General features: G+C 38.1%; 1 pseudogene; it reads left to right on the top strand.

The window, feature by feature from the left end:
• The first annotated feature begins 1,426 nt into the window (after positions 1–1,426).
• On the top strand, positions 1,427–11,425 carry LOC107597237 (myosin heavy chain, fast skeletal muscle-like; annotated as a pseudogene).
• The last annotated feature ends 3,931 nt before the right edge of the window (positions 11,426–15,356 follow it).

Raw genomic sequence — 15,356 nt, 5'->3', positions numbered from 1 at the left:
CAGTCAAGTCTGTAAAACCTAAAATGTTGCTACCATATTTTTTATGGGGAAGTTCTGGCAACCGCAGCTGCCGGAATTTTACCGTAAATGTCACAGATTTTTTTTACAGTGTAGGTATGGACATTAAAAAAAGCCTCAAACCACATGAATAAGGTAGTCTGATAGGTAGCATTTTTCTTTATCAATTTGTGCTACCTATCTTTTTAATGGGAGGTAGCACAATCTGAGCGGGTAGCACAAATCGTCAGAACACCGGCAACATATCAGAAGTGTTGTGCCCATTTTCGACCCCCTGCAAAATTATTACCCCTCTCGTTGAAATCACTATCTGATTGCCTAATCCTAACCCGTAAGACCTTCGTTCATCTTCGTAACACAAATTAAGATATCCTTGATGAAATCTGAGAGCTTTCTGACCCTCCATAGACAGCAATGTAACTGACATTTTCCCAGGCCAAGAAATGTAGTAAGAATAATGGCAGGAGACAGTGACACGGAAAGAAGAATTGTTGAATAAAGTCATTATTTTTGTTTTCTTTGCACACAAAAATTATTCTTGTAGCTTCGTAAAATTACGGTTGAACTACTAATGTCACATGGACTATTTTAATGCTGTTCTGGGAACATTTCAGTTGCTGTCAATGGAGGGCCAGAAAGCTCTCGGATTTTATAAAAAATATCTTAATTTGTGTTCCAAAGATGGACGAAGGTCTTATGGCTTTGGAACAACATGAGGGTGAGTAATTAATAATAGAATTTTCATTTTGGGTGAACTATCCCTTTAAGCTCTATTTACATACCAGACAGACAGACAAACAGAAAGTTTACTGAGTTCAGCTGCAGAATCGTGATCTTTCCCAGCAATGGCAGAACCTAGTCAGATCAGAAAAGGGGCTGTGGAAAGAGTGTTTTAATCTTCATTTTATTTTCAGTGTTTACTAAATGAATGATACCAGGGGGCTGTTTCATAAAACAAGTTTACCAAATAAACCAGGCAAACTGTCAGGCTAAGCTCCTAACACTGACCATGATATTACCACTGACTCTCTCACATACAATTATTTGACTTTAGATAAAAACTGGAGAAATGGATGGCTATCAAATATTCTGGATATTTGCATTCACATTTTTTCAGTATTACTAAATGTAGAGATATGAAAAGCGATTTCACATAAATGTATGGTAATAAAATTTTGCTAATTAAATTAGAGGAAAACAGAAAACGGAAAGGTCACATGACTTTTAAATCTATTGCAGGGCTGCTGGAAAAACATCACTAGTGGGAAGGAAAAAGGTAAACAATATTTGTGTTGGTAATAACTGAAAAGCCATTTGTCATTTCTAGCTCATGGAAAGTTATTTTTGACAAGTAGTAGTGCAAATGAATTGCCAATATGGAAAAAAGTGTTCAAATTTATAGGAGAAAGTTGCAAAGGAGGATGACGTCCATCCAATGAATCCTCCCAAGTTTGACAAGATTGAGGACATGGCCATGATGACCCATCTCAATTAACCCTCTGTGCTGTATAACCTCAAAGAGCGTTATTCCACATGGATGATCTACGTAAGTTCTGAAGCTAAGTAAAACAGTGTTTAAGTAAATTTTGTCTGTATTTTTGCAATCTGACCACTTTGCTCATTTCAGACCTACTCTGGGCTGTTCTGCTCTACTGTGAACCTCTACAAGTGGCTCCCAGTGTATGATGCAGAAGTGGTGGCTGCCTACAGAGGCAAGAAGCGTATGGAGGCCCCACCCCACATCTTCTCTGTCTCTGACAACGCCTATCAGTTCATGCTGACTGGTAAGATCTGATTTATGTGATATTAATTATTTATAAGTTGATTTTAGTATGTCAAATTCACATTCATATATTTTTTAATAAAACAATCGCTTTATTACCTTTGAATTTACAGACAGAGAGAACCAGTTTTTCCTGATTACGTATGTATCTAGCCTACTGTTAGAGATGTTAAGAATGGTTATATTTTGCTCTTGTGGAACTTCTACATTTCTTATCATCATTTCTCTTCTCATAAACCAGTGGAGAATCTGGTGCTGGAAAGACTGTGAACACCAAACGTGTCATCCAGTACTTTGCCACAGTTGCAGTTCATGGTGACAAGAAGAAAGAGCAGACTGCCAGTAAAATGCAGGTATGATATATAAAACATTATTCTGAAAGATAGTTTTACAATAATCTCACTCAATATGATATGTGAATTTGTGAAATGCCTACAAACAGTTTTTAGAAATGAAAAAGAAAATTAATGAAACCCCTTCAAACATCAAACAGGGCTCTCTTGAGGATCAGATTATTGCTGCCAACCCTCTGCTTGAGGCTTATGGTAATGCCAAGACTGTGAGAAATGATAACTCATCTCGTTTTGTAAGTCAAGCTATTTTTATATTCAAACATAATTTAGAAATATTTAGCTTAGCTTTGTTGAGTATTTTTTCTCTATATATATTCTTTTTTCGTTTTAGTCATTTATTAATTGTAACAGTAATTGTAACTGTAATTTTATTTTAAACAGGGTAAATTCATCAGAGTTCATTTCGGCACATCAGGAAAACTGGCTAGTGCTGATATTGAGACATGTAGGTGGACATCATTTTAATTATCCATCCTGCAGATTTTTCTGTCACGCTTCAGATGATTGTGCTTTAAGTGCAATCTCTCAACAGATCTGCTGGAGAAGTCTAGAGTGACATTCCAGCTTCCAGATGAGAGAGGCTACCACATCTTTTACCAGATGATGACCAACCATAAGCCTGAGCTGATTGGTAGACGCACATATTTGATTTAATATTTACTATATTGCACAGATATTATTGTAAAATTCTATGTAATAAATGCTTTGCGTATTTCACAGAAATGACGCTCATCACCACCAACCCTTATGACTTCCCCATGTGCAGTCAGGGTCAGATCACAGTGACAAGCATTGATGATAAAGAGGAGCTGGTTGCTACTGATGTGAGTCAATGCTGCTTTTTAAAATAACAAATTCAATATAAATATGGCTAATCATAGAACTCATTCTTTTCTGAAATTTCCAGACTGCTATTGACATTCTGGGCTTCACTGCTGAGGAGAAGATGGGCATCTACAAGTTCACTGGAGCTGTGCTTCATCATGGTAACATGACGTTCAAGCAGAAGCAGCGTGAGGAGCAGGCTGAGCCTGATGACACAAAGGGTGAGAATAAATACCAATGTTTGTGATCGCATGCAGTGCTTTGATTTGAGAGATCCACATTTATATTTTCTTAAAAAAATAATAATAATAATTTTGTTGTTGCTATTTTTTATTTTTTTGCATTGCAGAGGCTGACAAAATCTTTCTGGGTTTGAACTCTGCTGATATGCTGAAGGCTTTGTGCTACCCCAGAGTAAAAGTCGGAAATTAGTTTGTGACCAAAGGCCAAACCATGCCACAGGTGTGTAATAACATATGTAGTAACATATCTCTGTCATGTCCTTTGTGTTCAGCCTGAAAATCATGATTGAATCTGACTAATTATAGGAAATCAGAAAGTATTGAATAAAAATTCACTCTATTCTTACAGGTGTACAACTCTGTTAGTGCCTTGTGCAAATCAATCTATGAGAGGATGTTCTTGTGGATGGTCATTCGTATCAACCAGATGTTGGACACAAAACAACAAAGAAATTTCTTCGTTGGTGTGCTGGATATTGCTGGCTTTGAGATATTTGATGTAAGAATCTTTTATGTTTATCTCTCTTTATGGCAAATAGAGTCACATTCAGCCGCCAGTAAATTATCCTGTTTCTTTCTCCAGTTCAACAGCATGGAACAGCTGTGCATCAACTTCACTAACGAGAAACTGCAACAGTTTTTCAACCACCACATGTTTGTGCTGGAGCAAGAGGAGTACAAGAAGGAGGGCATTGTTTGGGAGTTCATTGACTTTGGCATGGATTTGGCTTCTTGCATTGAGCTCATTGAGAAGGTTTTTACTGGTTTATGAATGTATCACTTTCCATTTTCCATTCTCAAAATTATCAAGTTTTAGTAATAAACAACATTCTTTTATAAACAGCCCATGGGTATATTCTCCATCCTTGAAGAGGAGTGCATGTTCCCCAAGGCTACAGACACTTCCTTCAAGAACAAGCTGTATGATCAGCATCTTGGCAAGTGCAATGCTTTCCAGAAAACAAAGCCTGCCAAAGGCAAGGCTGAGGCCCACTTCTCCCTGGTCCACTATGCTGGAAGTGTGGACTACAACATTAATGGCTGGTTGGACAAGAACAAGGATCCACTGAACGAGTCTGTTCTGCAGCTGTACCAGAAGTCTTCTGTCAAACTGCTGGCTACTATCTACCCACCTGTTGTTGAGGGTAATGAGGAAAAAAGTGTTTTAATACAATTTAACACAAATATTGACATTAATTTAACCAACCTTTGATTCAGTTTTGCTCTTTCTTTCTTGTTTTTGCATTTATATGTGTTCATTTGTATCTTTATCTGAATTTATCTATTATAGAGACTTGTGGTGGCAAGAAGGGAGCCAAAAAGAAGGGTGGTTCCATGCAGACTGTGTCTTCACAGTTTAGAGTATGTCTTTGTTTGAGACCAAATGTGAATAATTATGCAACTGAAAGCAGTGACTGTACATCAGCTTCCTTGACTCAACAAGTCAGACAATGTGACTAAGAAAGCTGTAACTTTTCATGATTAAACAGGAGAACTTGGGCAAGCTCATGACCAACTTGAGGAGCACTCACCCTCACTTTGTGCGTTGTCTGATTCCCAATGAGTCCAAGAATCCAGGTAAGGAAATAAAGGGGTTACAGATATTCTGGTATTAATACAATATTTAATGCTTTTATTAATTTACCAAGCTCATGATCTAAACTGCTCTTTAAAGGTCTGATGGAGAACCACCTGGTTATCCACCAGCTGAGGTGTAACGGTGTGCTGGAGGGCATCAGAATCCGCAGAAAGGGCTTCCCCAGCAGAATCCTCTATGGTGACTTCAAGCAGAGGTAACAGGGACCACATGAAAACACCATTTACTGTATGAGGCTCTTAATTAGAAGATATGAAGCATTTTGATTGACCTTCAACAGATACAAGGTGCTGAATGCCAGTGTAATCCCAGAGGGACAGTTTATTGACAACAAGAAGGCTGCTGAGAAACTCCTGGGATCCATCAACATTGATCACGACCAGTACAGATTTGGACACACAATGGTTCATATTCTACTTTACAGCATTTAAAACATTTAATGATCATGATTTATTGTATAAGATTATTCTGTTTAAATCACTGCCTTGTGATTTATTATATATTCAGGTGTTCTTCAAAGCTGGTCTTCTGGGTACTCTTGAGGAGATGCGTGATGAGAAACGAGCTGTTCTGGTCACAATGACTCAGGCTGTCTGCCGTGGTTACCTGATGAGGAGAGAGTTTGTGAAGATGACGGAGAGTAGGTTAGGAATGTCATGAAAGGAACAAAACCTCTGATTCTTATATTTACCTACTTCAGTTAAACCTTTTATCAGTGGAACAATTTATACCAATGATTCCTACCCCACATGACTTCAGAATGTCAATGGATAATCAATCAAATTTGCTCCTCTCTATGGCAAAAAAAAGTATCTAGGAAAAAAGATTTACTTATATTTACAACAACCATGTTTTTTATTTATTATTTTGTGTCAATACAGAATTCAGGAAAAAAAACATGGCACAATGTACCGTTACCCATATTTTGAATTACACATTGCATTGTGTTGTGATTCAGGGTTAAAGAAAATGTCTGAAAACTAAACTTATAATGTCTTGGCAGAAAAGTACCTTTTCTGTTTTTATACATATATTTTACTTACATTTTTTGATAAATGTAAGACATGTGTAGGAAGTATTGTGTTGACAAGTATAAAAATAAGTGCATTTACCAATTTCTAATTATCTAAATGATTTAATCAGGGATGCAATTTACACAATCCAATACAACGTCCGCTCATTCGTGAACGTCAAACACTGGCCATGGATGAAGGTTTACTACAAGATTAAGCCTCTGCTGAAGAGTGCTGAGACTGAGAAGGAGCTGGCAACCATGAAAGAGGAATATGCAAAATGCAAAGAAGGTCTTGCCAAGGCTGAAGCCAAAAAGAAGGAGCTTGAAGAGAAGATGGTGGCACTGCTACAAGAGACAAATGATCTGCAGCTGCAAGTAGCATCTGTGAGTTTACCTACTTGAATTAACTGAATTTTATCTTCATTAAAATGAAGCAAAGTGGTTTCCATAGAAATAGCAATCTATTTTCCTAACAGGAATCTGAGAATCTCTCAGATGCTGAGGAGAGATGTGAGGGTCTGATCAAGACCAAAATCTAGCTTGAAGCTAAACTCAAAGAGACAACTGAGAGACTGGAAGATGAGAAAGAAATCAATGCTGAACTGATAGCCAAGAAGAGGAAGCTGGAGGATGAGTGCTCTGAGCAGAAGAAAGACATTGATGACCTGGAGCTCACCTTGGCTAAAGTGGAAAAGGAGAAACATGCCACTGAGAACAAGGTTGGAGATTTTGTTGGTTTAAGATTAGATTAATGGTTTTATATGATGTTATGGAATCTAAAATGAGCTCATTTGGAACAAAAAAACAGGTCAAGAACTTGACTGAGGAAATGGCAGCTCAGGATGAGAGCATTGCCAAACTAACGAAGGAGAAGAAAGCCCTCCAAGAGGCACATCAGCAGACCCTGGATGATCTCCAGGCAGAGGAGGACAAAGTCAACACCCTGACCAAATCCAAGACAAAGCTTGAGCAGCAAGTTGATGATGTGAGTCGTCATAATTACGTTATACTTTGAATATATGATCTTGAGTAGAAGTAGTGACTAAACATTAAAGACAGAAATGCATAAGGTGTATAACTTGTCACATGTTAAAATGAATCAAATAATAATGGTGCTAATAATTAATACACTTAATTAACACAATACCAACTTCAAATTGCTTAGCTGTAAGGTTCCCTTCAACAAGAGAAGGTGCTTCGCATGGATCTTGAGAGAGCAAAGAGAAAGCTTGAAGGAGACCTGAAATTAGCTCAAGATTCCATCATGGACCTTGAGAATGACAAGCAACAATCTGAGGAGAAGCTGAAGAAGTAGGAAGTTTTTGTAAACTCTTACAAGAATAATGGTTATCATTTATTTCAAATCATTCATTGTTCCCCTTTTACACACAGAAAAGACTTTGAAACAAGCCAGCTGCTCAGCAAGATTGAAGATGAACAATCTCTGGGTGCTCAACTCCAGAAGAAGATCAAGGAGCTTCAGGTATTTCTTGATTTTTTTTCTCTCTGTTAAAGGCAATGGTAAAATAAAGACTAATAATGTTTTATTAACGACACTGTAGGCTCGCATTGAGGAACTGGAGGAAGAGATTGAGGCTGAGCGTGCTGCTCGTGCCAAGGTTGAGAAGCAGAGAGCTGATCTCTCCAGGGAACTTGAGGAGATCAGTGAGAGGCTTGAGGAGGCTGGATGAGCCACTTCTGCTCAGATCGAGATGAATAAGAAGCGTGAAGCTGAATTCCAGAAGCTGCGTCGTGATCTTGAAGAGTCCACCCTCCAGCACGAAGCTACTGCTGCTGCCCTTCGTAAGAAGCAGGCAGACACTGTGGCTGAGCTGGGAGAGCAAATCGACAACCTCCAGCGTGTCAAGCAGAAGCTTGAGAAAGAGAAGAGTGAATACAAAATGGAGATTGATGATCTCTCCAGCAACATGGAGGCTGTTGCTAAAGCAAAGGTTTGACAATTGGTTCTTAAATCTTTTCAAGGAAATATATCAAATATGGTTAAGATTCTTTAGAAACAAATGATTTCGTGGTTTACTGGCCAATCTTGAGAAGATGTGCCGCACACTTGAGGACCAACTTAGTGAAATCAAGTCCAAGAATGACAAGAACCTTCGCCAGATAAACAACCTCAGTGCTCAAAGTGCAAGACTTCAAACTGAAAATGGTAACAATGGAAACAAAATCTCAAAATTACATAAAAATAGTTTTCCTTCACTACCAAAATGCCTTAATATATATATAAATGTATTTTATTTAAATATAAAAACTTATAGTGGCAAAACATTTTATATACCGGGAGCAGTACACTTTAAAGCAATAATGTCGGCTATGCAACTCTTCTTTTTTAAGCATGTCGTGGTTTAGTGTAATACAGTCAAACAGAAACTAGACTAACAGCAGTGCACAAAAATGAGTGCAAGTAGTCCATGTAGTTTATCCACAATAGAGAACTGGCAATATGTTATAGAAAAACATTGCTTCTTCCATTCATTAACATAGATATAACATTTTCTCCACCATCCTTATATCTTGCCAATTGTTTGTAAATGTAAATCTCTAAAGGTGAGTTTGGCCGTCAGCTGGTTTCTCAGCTCTTCAGAGGCAAACAAGCTTTCACTCAGCAAATTGAGGAGCTTAAGAGGCAGATTGAAGGGGAGGTTAAGGTAATAGCATTAACACAAACACATAATTTCCACTTACTATGCAACAAAACTAATATTATGTGACTTCGTCTCCTAGGCTAAGAACGCACTGGCCCACGCTGTGCAGTCAGCCCGTCATGACTGCAACCTGCTCCGTGAGCAGTTTGAGGAAGAGCATGAGACAAAGGCTGAGCTGCAGCGTGGAATGTCAAAGGCCAACAGTGAAGTTGCTCAGTGGAGAACAAAATATGAAACTGATGCCATCCAGCGCACTGAGGAGCTTGAAGAGTCCAAGTATGAACATCACAAGAGTTGATTAATATGTGTTCATGTGGAAAAGTCTTTCATCTTAAAACTGATGTTTACAAATGCATTACAGGAAGAAGTTGGCTCAGTGTCTGCAAGAGGCAGAAGAACAAATTGAGGCTGTGAACTCCAAATGTGCCTCTCTGGAGAAGACCAAACAGAGACTCCAGGGTGAGGTGGAGGACCTCATGATTGATGTGGAGAGAGCCAATGCTTTGGTGGCCAACCTTGACAAGAAGCAGAGGAAAAAGTCATACTGTGATAAGATATTCTTTCCAAAACAGTTGTGTGGTCGTTTTTTCGGCCTGCTATCAGTTAAACAAACCTGATCTTAATATGTCTCCATTAAAGGTCCTGGCAGAATGGAAGCAGAAATATGAGGAAGGTCAGGCAGAGCTGGAAGGTGCCCAGAAAGAGGCTTGTTCACTCAGCACTGAGCTGTTCAAGATGAAGAACTCCTATGAGGAGACTCTGGATCAGCTGGAGACCCTCAAGAGAGAAAACAAGAATCTGCAGCGTAAGATTGAAACATTAAAAAGTATATATATATGATTAATGAATGCCAATATTGATATAGATTATATTTTTCCTTTCTACAGAGGAGATTTCAGATCTGACAGAGCAATTGGGTGAGACTGGTAAGAGCATCCATGAGCTGGAAAAGGCCAAGAAGGCAGTGGAGACTGAAAAGGCAGAGATTCAGACCGCCCTGGAGGAAGCTGAAGTGAGTATCTGGAGTTTAATAAGTAATTCTGGCTAGAACCATTATACTGTGTTATTAATGCATATTTTCATTCTAAAATTTAAATATTGTTTTTATTTTTCAAAGGGCACCCTGGAGCATGAGGAGTCCAAGATTCTCTGTGTCCAGTTTGAGCTTAACCAGGTCAAGGGTGAGATTGACAGGAAGATTGCCGAGAAGGATGAGGAGATGGAGCAGATCAAGAGGAACAGCCAGAGAGTCACTGAATCCATGAAGAGTACTCTGGACTCTGAGGTCAGGAGCAGGAACAATGCCCTGAGAATCAAGAAGAAGATGGAGGGAGACCTCAATGAGATGGAGATTCAGCTGAGCCACGCCAATCGCCAGGCTTCTGAGGCTCAGAAACAGCTCAGGAATGTTCAGGGACAACTCAAGGTATATGACTTCTCTTTGGTTTATGGGTTCAGTAATATGTTTGTATAATATAAGCTATGTTATGTAAAGGCAAACAGAAAGCACATCAAAAGCTTACTGTAATTCTATTGTTATGTTCAGGACGCCCAACTGCACCTTGATGATGCTCTGAGAGGACAGGAAGACATGAAGGAGCAGGTGGCAATGGTGGAGCGCAGAAACATTCTCATGCAAGCTGAGATTGAGGAGCTGAGAGCTGCTCTGGAGCAGACAGAGAGAGGCCGCAAAGTGGCTGAACAAGAGCTGGTGGATGCCAGTGAGCGTGTTGGGCTGCTGCACTCTCAGGTAATGGCTCATTGTTTTTATGATAAAATTAAGGAAATTGAAAGCCTCATTTGCAATGTTCGTACTGTTGCTTTCCATGTTGCAGAACATGCCTCCTGAACACCAAGAAGAAGCTTGAGGCTGACCTTGTTCAGATCCAGAGTGAAGTTGACGACACTGTACAGGAAGCCAGAAATGCAGAAGAGAAGGCCAAGAAGGCCATCACTGATGTGAGAAGCAGTAGCTGCCTAATGATTCACAAAACACTTGTGTAAAATGTCAAACTAATATCTATCTAAAAAACGTTAAACTAATATCTATCTATATTACTGCAAAAGACTGCAATGATGGCAGAGGAACTCAAGAAGGAGCAGGACACCAGTGCTCATCTTGAGAGGATGAAGAAGAATCTGGAGGTCACAGTGAAGGACCTGCAGCACCGTCTGGATGAGGCTGAGATTCTGGCCATGAAGGGAGGAAAGAAACAACTCCAGAAACTGGAGTCCAAAGTAAGATTGCCTTTATTCTGATGTTCTCCTTTATTCTGATGTTTATAGTCTTGATGTGGACATGATCCAGTGTCTAAACATATCTAAACATTAAGGTCCGTGAGCTTGAGGCTGAAGTTGAAGCAGAGCAGAGACATGGAGCTGATGCTGTTAAAGGTGTCTGCAAATATGAGAGGAGAGTCAAGGAGCTCACCTACCAGGTACACACAAAAAAAGTTCAGGTCACGTTAATCTGATTATGTTTTAGTCTGATGTACATTTATTATCTGCAGACTGAGGAGGATAAGAAAAACCTCAACAGACTGCAGGATCTGGTTGACAAGCTTCAGCTGAAGATCAAGGCTTACAAGAGGCAGTCTGAAGAAGCTGTGAGTACCTCATTTAAGAAGTATAAACACCTTCTAAACATTTGAGATCTTCTGTTGCTGATATAATTGTGTGTGGATTTGCAGGAGGAACAAGCCAATACTCAGTTGACGAAGGCGCAGCATGAGCTGGAGGAGGCTGAGGAGCGTGCAGACATTGCTGAGTCTCAGGTCAACAAGCTCAGAGCCAAGAGTCGTAATGCTGGAAAGGTAATTTCTTTTTCTGATGCATATTATTTCAAACTTAACTACCTCATGTATTCTCTTTTATACTAATCATGTATTTGCTCCTCTCTTTTTTCAAGGGCAAAGAGGCAGCTGAGTGAAAAACCTAATATACCATGTACATCTCTGAAACAGTAAAAATGAATAAACCTTAAAATTCAGCAGCTTTCTTTTCTTGTAATTTTTGTTGATTTATTTATTCACTCACGATTGTTTACGATTTGTTATTACTGAAGTAAGCTTCATGATAAACCATCAAGTCCATCAAATAGTTTATGAAATGTGCTCAATAGTATGAATAAATGTCAAAATCAAAACTACAACTTCTAGCAAATTCATCTATTTTAAACATAATTCCATTGAACTTTATGAATTTAATTATATAAGCGAATACAGTATATAATCAGTTATATATATGCAGTTTGTAAAGACACTGATATATGTCAACAAGATTAGCTTAAAAAATAATTAAAGCATTAATTTACAAAAACTAAACAATTTTTTTATATTAAAACCATAGACATGGTCGATGGTCCAGTCCCAGTTAGTTATGTTCTTTGTACAGTTCTACTTTTTGTTTTCATCTTTGCAGAAAGATGTTAGTTTAATTACACCACAATATAGATCAGCACACATGGCAGAATTGTATTTTTATTGCTACAATTAATTCTGAGCATTGTAATTATGAACAAATAAACAAATTATTTCTGCCTACTTCTTAATTCACTACCAGTCACAAAATATCTCAAATTAAGGATGGTAATGCCTTTTGTCGGAGACTATATGAGAAAGTATATGTATTAGCTGTAAGAATAAAATATGATCGTTAAAATAATGCATAGTACATATTCATGTATGAATACAGGGTATCTGCAGGGTTTTTAAAGACCTTTGTAGGATATCAGACCGAATCAGACAATCTAAGATTTGGTCAGAACCGAGTTGAGGCACGAGGAGTCACAAAAATTCCACAGAGGCCCCTGACAACAGGATGTCATAAATCGGACCCCAGCCTCTCTGAAGCAAGCCTAAACCTAAGCCCCTGTCACAGAACAGTTTTCAACATTAACACAAAAGAACACATTGACAAGTCCAATTTTGGGGCAAGTTATCAAGAATAATGGTCAAAAGAGATGCACAGCGTGACCGCCACATGGAAACATGTGACAGTGATCACAAGCTCCTCGTAAATTGACTTCCCCCACTTTACGACAAGAACAGAGAGACTAAAATTCTTTACAGACATTTTAATCTCTGGTCTTCATACATCCTTTGAGCTAAATTATTAAATTATTATCACTGTTTACCCTACACCTTTAAAAATAAATATTAAAGGCCTGCACAAATAAAATTAATACTGAATGGGTGGGGTAGGGCAACATACGGTAACATTCCAAATAGTAAAATGAATATTAAAAAGCACGATTTAAATAATTTATACCTCACTTTTTTTTTTTTAAAGATAAGGTATAGCCTAAGTCAAAATTTGTGATTACATTTATATTCATTTAAAATGTATGATTATATTTGAATATACGCTGTCTGTCAAAAATTTGCTATAATTCATTCTAATATGCTGATTTTGTGCTCACAAAACATTTCTTATTATTAATTTGTGACAATAAAGTGATTTGATTTGATTTGATGAATGTTGAAAACACTGCTGCTTAATGCTTTCATGGAAACCAAGAATGGCCCATTTCAATGTCAGAACAGCAAATTTCTTCAAAAGGCAACGAGTTTGCAAGCATGAAATAAACACCATAAATTAAACATTGTCATAATCCAGTGCTCACTTATGCTTCAGTGACTCACATTTATTTAATTCAATCACAGCCTTTTGAACTTTCCACGCCTTCATTACATCTCAGCTGGATTATTGCAACTTTCTATATTATGGTGCTTCGAAGACTCAAATGTCCCGTTTAGTAGTTCAAAATGCAGCAGCTAGATTGCTGAAGGGATGTAAAAATTTGATCATGTTATGCCCCTTCTGAGATCTCTACATTAGCTGCCTGTTCAGTATAAAATTTAATATAAAATCTTATTACTTGTCTATAAATCCTTAAATAATCTAGCACCATTTTATCTGATGGATTTACGCCACCCTTACACTCCTAAGCGAGGACTTAGATCGGGAAACAAATTCCTCAAGATTCCCATAACCCGCTTGAAAATAAGGGGCAATAGAGTCTTTGAAGTAGGTGGCCCCACTCTGTGGAATATTCTCCCGAACCAAAATAAAAAGGTTTACAGTTTATCTGAGTTTAAATCCAGTCTCAAAACTCATTTGTTTGTCTCGGCTTTTAACGTAATTTTATCTTGTTTTATTGTCTCTAATTGGTTAGTGATTTGGTGTTTCTTTTTCTGTGTATTAGTATTGTAATTATTGTACAGCACTTTGGTCGGCCTGCGGCCGTTATTAAATGTGCTTTAGAAATAAATGGAACATGGAACTAATAATCTGTAAGCCATGTTACAATTCCTGTTTTTCCCCAAATTTAGACCTCTTAAAATGATCATTAAGATTTTTCTTATTACATTTAATATGTTTAAGACTTTTTATGGCCTTGCATTTGATATAACTGAATTTAAGTATTTAAGACCTGCAGGGACTCTGGAATAGTATATGTGAATGGAGTTTAAGAAAAAGTCGTGGAGGGATCATTACCCCATTCTGGAGAATGTTTGTTGTGTTAGACAGGGTGCTTCATGACCCAAAGGGGTATGTTTGTTGTGTTCTCTACCTCTGCATGACTTCATCTCATTGACCGTAACTAGTATTTAGGATGACCAGTACTGTTAGGCAAGGCGAGGCATGTTTATTTATATAGTACGTTTCATACACAATGGTAATTCAGAGTACTTTACATAAAAGGGAGTAAAACAATCATAAAAAATAATAATAATCACAACAGGAAATTTAAAAAACTTTTTAAATGATTTAAAAATGTATTTAAAAATGAATTAAAACAGTTAAGAATAGAAAATGGTTATACATAAAATACAGTGCAACCAGTTCGGACATAGCACAGTGCTCATTCAGTAAATGCCCGGCTAAACAGATGAGTTTTGAGTCTGGATTTAAATGGGGCTAATGTTTTAGCACATCTGATCTCTTCTGGAAACTGATTCCAACTGAGGGTGACATAATAGCTAAAAGCGGACTCCCCTTATTTTGAGTGAACCCTTGGTGTTTCTAACTGACATGATCCTAATGATCTGAGTGGTCTGTTAGGTTTATATTCAACGAGCATATCCGCAATGTATTTAGGTCCTAGGCCATTGAGTGATTTATAAACAAGTAAAAGTACTTTCAAATCAATCCTAAATATAACTGGAAGCCAGTGTAAGGACCTGAGGACTGGTGTGATATGCTCAGATTATCTGGTTCTAGTCAGAATCCTGGCAGCAGCGTTCTGGATGAGCTGCAGCGGTCTAATGGTGTTATTGGGAAGGCCTGTGAGGAGACCGTTACAATAGTCAACCCTGCTGGTGATAAAGGCATGAACAAGTTTCTCCAAGGCTTGACTGGAAACAAAACATCTATTTCTTGCAATGTTTTTGAGATGATAGTATGCTGATTTAGTTATCGCTTTAATGTGACTACTGAAACTAAGGTCTGACTCCAAAATCACACCAAGATTCTTGACTTGATTTTTTGTTGTTTGACACCTAGAGTCAAGGTTTGCACTCGCCCTGAGAAATTCGTCTTTGTTTCCAAATGCAATTACTTCAGTTTTCTCCTTGTCTAACTGAAGAAAGTTTTAGCACATCCAAACTGTTAATTTCATCAATGCATCGGCATAGGGAGTCAATGGGGCTGTAGTCATTTGGTGATAAGGCTAGGTAAACCTGAGTAATATCTGCAAAGCTGTGAAAGGCAATTTGGTTCTTTCTCATTATTTGACTTAGTGGGAGCATATACAGGCTAAACAAGAGCGGTGCAAGAATTGAGCCTTGTGGGACTCCGCATGTCATGGACGTCCACTTAGACTTATGCTCTCCTATACTCACATAATAACCTCTCCC

This window comes from Sinocyclocheilus grahami, unplaced genomic scaffold (genome assembly GCF_001515645.1).
Source record: "Sinocyclocheilus grahami isolate Dianchi unplaced genomic scaffold, SAMN03320097.WGS_v1.1 scaffold12.1, whole genome shotgun sequence".
In the NCBI taxonomy this organism is placed as follows: Eukaryota; Metazoa; Chordata; class Actinopteri; order Cypriniformes; family Cyprinidae; genus Sinocyclocheilus; species Sinocyclocheilus grahami.
This window is presented reverse-complemented; position numbering and strand designations above follow the sequence as displayed.